We start from the raw sequence: 7,941 nt of genomic DNA on the forward strand, positions 1-7,941 counted from the left end.
ATCTCTACAATAAATCAAAAAATCAGCCGGGCGTGGTAGCACATGCCTGTAATTCCGGCGGCTCGGAAGGCTGAGGCGGAAGGATCGCCGGAGTCCAGCAGGCCGAGGCTGTGGTGGCCGGGAGCAGCCACTGCACTCCAGTCTGGGCAACAGAGTGAGACTCCAACTCAAAAAAAAAAATCCTTTTCTGTGTTCTTATGTTGATATCTGCTTACGTGATATAATAGTCACATTTCTTCTAATCTTTTGAATTTCCTTTTGTAGGGGAAAATTTTTCCTTAAGATGGATATATATTTTTGGTTAAATAGGGCACTTTGACTTTGATTTTGAGTGCATTTAGTTGTATAATTTTTGTATTTTTTTTTTCCAGATATAAACAGTGTCAGTGTATCTGAAACTTATTTGGAGGTTATGGTGTGCTTATTAAGGAAGGTGTGGTAAAATTTTGCTGGAGACTAGGAATGCCAGTTGGGCCAGTTTTCAAGGACTGGTGGTGGCAGTTGCAGGCTAAGTATGCCTGTTGTTTACCCCCAGAACAGTGTATTGTGGCTCCAGTGTTAACAAGTCTAGGCAGGTTGATGCTTGGGCCTCCAGGTGGCTTGCTAGAATGCCAGTAGTGGCAGCAGTGAGTGAGTATGTAGGTCAATTCTTGGGCTTTGAGTAGTGGAATGGTGGGCAATGGTGGTAGCCGTGGTGGAGCAACCCACTGAAACCCAGAAATTCATGCTAATGTTGGTAGTGGATTTCATGAGATGAATGAACCAGTCTGCTGGCCCACAGGTGGCTTGTATGGAAGGGTTCCAGTTGTGGTGTTATAGGCAGGTTGGGTGACCTTATTCTTAGACTCTGGGGGAGTGGAGAGTTATTATGTACCAACAGTGGTGGACTGGAATAGGTAATTCCCAGGTCCCTGATCAATGTGTTTCCATACTTGAGGAATGAGACTACTGACAGATTTATCTTAGGCCCCCTGGTAGTGTATTCAGCCATGGACTGTAATAGGCAGGGAGGAGTGGTTCTCAGATCACTAGCAGAATTCTCAAACAGGAGCAGTCGTGGTTGTACTGTGGGCCTGCCTCCAAGAAAGGCAGGGACACTCTCAGTGGGAGCAGTGTAGTCAGGCAGCTGTGAGGTTTGTGATTTTCTTATGTCTTGATCCCATACCAACCCACAGCAGCAGTAATATGATTTGTCTTTGGAATGTATAAAGGTGCCCCGTCTATCCCTCTTCATTCTTGGCCTGGTGGTGGCAGTAGCAGTGTTAGCCTCGTAGGATGCCATCCTTTGGGAGATGAACTCTCAAAATGGCACCATGCAGCAGCCTTTCAGGGCTTAGAAGCCTGTGCGACTCAGTGTGAGCTCCCCCTCTGAAGAAATGCCTCCAAACAATCTCTAAGCTGCTCCTTATGTTAGTCTTAAGCCTTAGAAAGTTGAAGGACTGTCCTGTGGCTAGAATCGTAAAAGTTCATAGAAGGAATATGAAGCCCTGGGTGGTCAATCACCCTTCCCCTGTGTCTGCGAGCTTTTCCTGGCTCCTGATCAACTTGACTAACCAAACTGCCTCACTTCCCTCTCCTTTGATTTCAGTGCATCCTGTCACTTCTCTTTTGAATTCCAGTCTCTTAGATGATCTATTATAAGTGTAAATATCTGCTTGCTATATTGGTTCCTCTTTGTGGAAGAGATGTGTACTAGCTACATCTAGTCAGCCATCTTGTCCCTAGCATATATATATATGTACACATATACACATACACTTTTCTTTTCTAGTTTTTAAATGAGATAATAATAGTACTTTATAGGGCTGGAGTAGAGAATTGAATGTGATAGTGCTTATAAAGAACTTGCATTTTTCACTCCTTCAATAGGTGCTAGTTAAGACCTGGAACATAGGATTGTTTAACATTATTCTATGCATGAAACATAGCAACTTCATGAAGACCTGCTGGAACCTGCTTTTCTCAGAACCAGACTATTAACATATAAGGCATTTACCGCTTCACTGGTGCTTTTTTAAGGCAGTGCTGATGATAATTCATTCCAAAATGACTAGATGAAAATGTTAAGGCCAGGGATTTTGAGCAACTTGCTTAGCTTACAGAGACAGAACCAGGACTACTAAGTCTTCTGACCCTCTTTTTATTTCTGTAATCTTTCTTCTGTGTTCTACTTGGAACTTAGTAAACATTAACTATTATATTTTGAAACTTGAGAAGGAAAAAAATGAAATGACATTAACAGAACTCAATAACAACTTTTAAAAGCCTTAGGGAGAACATTACCTAATCTCAATGATTAAAAAAAAATTCCCAGGCTGAGGAAATGTAGATTTTTGAGTAAGAAAGAATGTCTCACCTTTTTTTTTTTTAACTTTCCATATTGGTTGCGAGACTCCAGAGAATAGTCTACACTCTGGAGAATGGGAGAATAGTTGGAAAGTACATTAAAACAGACAGGCCTGTAGGGAGTCTAAGACAGTCTCCAAGTCTCAAATTTATCCAAAAGTAAAATCAAGCTCATAGCTCCAAAAGGCCCTACCTGAACAATGCTCTAAGCTGAACTCACATTGTGCCCAGACTACCTAAACATCAAAACCTGATCAAGAGTTGTAGGGACTAAGCTCTATTTTTGTTCCTGGAAGAATTTGTTCAACATTCCAGTCTAAGGAGGCTTGAATACTCTGCACCTTCAATAAGGTAAACATTTTATTTGTTTATTACTTATTTATTTGCATGGTCAGGTTTATCCAATTACAATATTTCTTTGTTTTAGTGATTTCATTCTTTCAAAATCTCATTATGGTTTGTGACAGATTGTGTTTTCCAAACATGGTCAAAATAATATATTCTATTTCTTCTACAATGAAATCTTGTCACCTTCCTGCTCTCCCATAAAGAGTTGGAGAGTATCTCTTGCCCCTTTAAGTCTGAGAATGACTTATGATCTATTTGATTGATAAAATAAGCAGAAGTAAAATTGTATCAGTTTCTGCGTCTTGCCTCTTGGAGGCCATCTATCCTGCTGTAAGAGTTATGACTTCTCTTAAAACCCTGTATTGTGGGAAAAAGAAAAAAAAAACATGAAAAACAGTGGACTATGCCATGGAGAGAGAGAGAGAGAAAGAGGAAAAGAGAGAAAAGAAGAGAGCAATAGGCCAAGGAAAACCAAGATGCAAGGTATATGTGCTGAGAAAAAATGTTATTTTATTTTATTTTTTTTTTTTGAGTTGGAGTCTCACTCTGTCACCCAGACTGTAATGCACTGGCCGCTCCTGGCCACCGCAGCCTCGACCTGCTGGGTTCCGGCGATCCTTCCGCCTCAGCCTTCCAAGTAGCCGAAATTACAGGCATGCGCTACCATGCCCGGCTGATTTTTTGATTTTTATTGTAGAGATGAGGTCTCGCTGCCCAGGCAGGTCTCGAACCCGCGGACTCAGGCAATCCACTCACCTCAGCCTCCCAAAGGCGCGGGATTACAGGCTGAGCCACCGAACCCAGCTGAAAAAATGTTATTACTTTCACATTTTCGCTCAGTCAGGGTTTTCTAAGCAAAAATTCTGGGAGATTGGTGGGGTTGGGAGGCATCAATAAATAGCAGCATTAAAGGAAATGACCTTCAGAGAAATTAACAGATTTATGTCTCCAGAGCCATTTTTTAAATATTGGAAATGGTAATGGACCTAGAAATTTTATCTTTCTCTTCCCAGAGAGAATCTTATTATTTTCCATAGTAAAAATAAGTGAAGATACAATCTCTCTCTCTCTCTCTCTCTCTCTCTCTCCCCCCACACACACACACACACATACACCCCTAGAAAGGATAGCTGTGTCAGCAGGTTTGATAAGCTTTAATAGTTCATAATTTCAGAATTCCTCTCCTTTGGTTCAAACCTCTGTATAGGCAGGATTCATTTGGCCTTCACTGTGTTGACTGGAGGGATAACTAGTGCATGGTCAGCTGGTAATAAAATCACTGTGTGAACAAAATAATAGTAATAATTAGTATGTTCTCTGATCTAGAAATCTCATGTTGCTCATCAGAATCAATAAATATGTATAAATACAAAATGTAACCATTTTGTTTTGAAGTCATTTTGGAAGTGAATCTTCAAGCCCCAGCTGTCCTAGTTGCAACTGCCTAGATCAGATACAATGTACCTAGTTTAGTTTTTGCCAAACTTCTGAACCACAAAATCATACACAAAATATAGTAATGGCAAACATAGCAACATTTTGGTCAATGACAGACCAATTATATGATAGTGGTCTCATAATATTATACTATTGCATTTTTTTTACAATATATTTTCTATGTTTAAATACACAAATACTTACCATTGTGTTATAACTGCCTAGAACATTTGGTACAGTAACATCCTGCACAGGTTTGAGGTTTAGGAGCAATAGGTTATATCATATTGCCTTGATGTGTAGTAGATTATACTATGTAGGTTTGTGTAAATACACTCTACAATATTCACACAATGATGAAATCACCTAATGATGTATTTCTCAGAAAATATTCCTATTGTCAAGCAATACATGACTGTATGATGGCTGTTTTAACTCACTATATTTTGAAGTAGTGTTTTACACAGAAAATATTAATTAGAAAACCATAGACAATTTGTAAAAATGCTGCTTTTTTCTTCAGTTTTATTTTCAAAGCATTGCCTTTTTTTCACTTATTTTAAAATATTACATATTTTTGAATACTATTCACCAACATTCCATATAAGAGTAATATTGTATTCAATAAGTGTTCCATTTCACTTATTATGTTATTTTCTGATTATATTCTAAATTAATTTTTCTGTTGGATACTTTGTATATTTGAGTAAAATCACCCTTCTCCATTTCTCATTATATTCCACTCCTTTCATTTATCTATCTATGTGAGTATTTATATATATAAATGCATATGAGCATATATATGTTCATTTATTCACATGTTTATTTATGAGTGCATTTGTTTACTGATTAATAGAAGAATACCTACATTTTGCCATTCTCAAGCAAATGTGGTATAACTTGCAAAGGCGATTACATACGGTAACATATGTTTCTGAATTCAAGATGAAGACAGGTTCAGCCTTTTCAGTAGGAAAACTAGATGCACAGTTACTTATAGAAAATATGATTAAGCATGTAAATCTACTACATGCTCAATAATTGGAAAAGTATAATTGTCAGTTGCCTTTTTTACACATATGGCACCTATATTATCCTGGTTGCTTGACCTATATTCTATAATTACAGTGCTCTTTTACTAAAAAAATCAGTTGCAAAGGTTATAAATCGTAAGCTTCACCAGTGATTTTAGTAATGCTAGATTCTTGTCCTGACTCTATCTGTTGTGACCAAGAGACCTTAACACAAATCATATGAAGTCATTTCAGAGTATTTGTCCTCAGTTTGTTCACCTAAAAACTAAGAGGAAGATTTATGCAGGAGTGAGATTCTATCATCCATCAAAGGAAAATGAACAAGAGCTATCATTAGAAGTAAATTCCTAAGAAAGTGATGGAGAAGAAAGAAGTGGAAGTTGTGAGTGAAATAATACAAATTTTCTACCTTATACTTCAACCTAGCACTGACCTGAGGGAAGATTAATTCTCAAAATAAACAATTCCCTTGACAAGATCCTAACAATTTTCTTCAGTGATGAAAACAATACAAATGCCTGGTGATAACACTGGCTTTTAAGGAATAGTTTTAAGTGATAGAAGATATTTTGAATAGGAATGGTAAAAATTTAAAAACAATAAACAATGTCATAATCTGGGAAGTTCATTTTCAGGTAGTCTTAACTTTGAATCCATGGACCCATGAGCTTCAAGTTGTTCCTTATCTTCTCAAATAATCTACAAAATTTTGTATGAATATGACTTCTTTTTTTTTTCAGAGAAGCTTTGTATATCTTTCATTAGATTCTCAAATAGTCTGAGTTAGAAATAAAGACTCTTCAAAGATTTTCTTTTTTTAACTAATTTAAAAGCAGTGAGCATAAGCACGGTAAGCCTGGGAAAAGTTTTATAAATGGACCTAACCTCTTTTGCCTTCATTTCCTATTGCTAAAGATTAAGATATGCAACCTTAAGACATAAACTTACTTTAAAATATCAATTTTGTGAACAGATTTTTGAATTAAATGGCCAAAATGGGAACCATTAAACTATATAACTGAATGTCACTTTTGCCTTTACCAGAAAAATTAGGGGGTTGATGGAATATATACTTGCTGCCATACGAGTTGAAATAGCAATAGAGAAAAGCCCCAATTCAGTGGTGATAACACAACCTAGATCAAAGTGTTATAGAGGGACATGATTTTAGAAAGTACGCACCTCAATTTCTCAAGGTAGGGATTGGCTATTCAAATTTGTTGACAAAGTCTGCTGTCTGATCAGTTATTGCTAAAATGAACATGTGGAAATTGCTACTGAAAAATTTTAAATAAAAATATTAATTTTAAATGATTTTCCACAAAGTCTGTATACTGAGCCCCGATTTCAATGATTGATATAAAAGTTTAATGTTAGGATGCTTTTTAAAAGAGAAAATTCATGAGGTAAAAATTAGTGTATTATTTCCAGTAAATACTGAATAAAGTCCAATTTGAGTTAATAGTCTCTTCACAAAAATAGGAAATTAGTTTTTAATGTATGGCTGCAAGGAAGATTTTTGCAAGGCATATGGGGGATAACTATATCATGTACTTAGATTAAATAGTTAATTTATTTTCAGTAAAGATACTGATCTCAGTAACAGCCAGGGAAATGAGTATTTAGTATAGAGAATTACTTGGGTATTTTAATAAGGCCATGTTGTTAGGTTCAATATTTCTTGTCCAGGCTAAACAGTACAAATGCCACCTGGGTACAGAGAATATTAGACCTTTATTACTTGATTAAAATAAGTAGATAATTTCCCTCATCTGTTCTTTTTTGTGATCAAATTTTGCTTGTGGGAACATTACATTTACCTCATTTTCTCTCATAACTTCAGAACAAAATCAAAGTTGTTTTGCTTGTAATGTTTTCTTGTAAAGTAATAATATTACTCCATCAGCACGCAGTGGGCAAACATATTTTTCAACATTCCTCTTTTAATTAACTTGTCTTATAAACAAAGGCTACCAGATGAACACAATTTATCCACAGCATGCATTTTCAGCTAGGAGGCAGATAATTATTGCTCACTGCAGAAATAATGTTCTCCTACTTGCTCATGTAAAACAAACTTTAAATGTCATTTTACAGCGATAAAGATTACACAGCACAGGCCTGTCTTAAGAGAGGACAATTATCCAGAGGAACTTCTCATTAACCTGAAGGTCAGGGGTGAGAGATGATCACCGGCTCTGGCTAACACAAACCAAAATTGCCCTACTCTAAATGCAATGTCCTCATCATCACAAAACTGGGGACAGTGAAGACTAAACACTTATTGTGATACATTTCTAAGTGGAATTATACATTGTGGGACCTGCCATTGTACTTGCAACTTTGCCACATATGTCTAGGGATCAGAGCACTTGGTGTGGAATAAAGAGGCTTTGCGTAGGAATTGCCTTTTTTAATAAACTAGTGGCGGCTCAGCAACATTTAAATGTATTGTTTCAATTAATCACAGCAATTGCAAAGTGATCCTTAAGCATTAAGAGAAAATTGTGCTTTCAAACAGAGTGCCTTAAGTCTGCCAACCATGCTCAGCTGCATTGTGGCATTTCAGTGATGTATATGATAGTAGGAAGCACTAGAGAAATCATGCGTACTCATATTTGAGCTGGAAATTAATTTTTAAGCTGTGAGTTCTTAAACCTCTTTTGCAAAGCTAGATCATCTGTTTTCTTAATCTAACCTCCCCCTAAAGTATAGAAGTTTACTTTTGTTTGCATTAAGTCCCACACAGATAAACAATGCAAGAAAATTTTCTGCA

Source organism: Carlito syrichta, unplaced genomic scaffold (genome assembly GCF_000164805.1).
Source record: "Carlito syrichta isolate Samal-C Ts95f unplaced genomic scaffold, Tarsius_syrichta-2.0.1 Scaffold312049, whole genome shotgun sequence".
In the NCBI taxonomy this organism is placed as follows: Eukaryota; Metazoa; Chordata; class Mammalia; order Primates; family Tarsiidae; genus Carlito; species Carlito syrichta.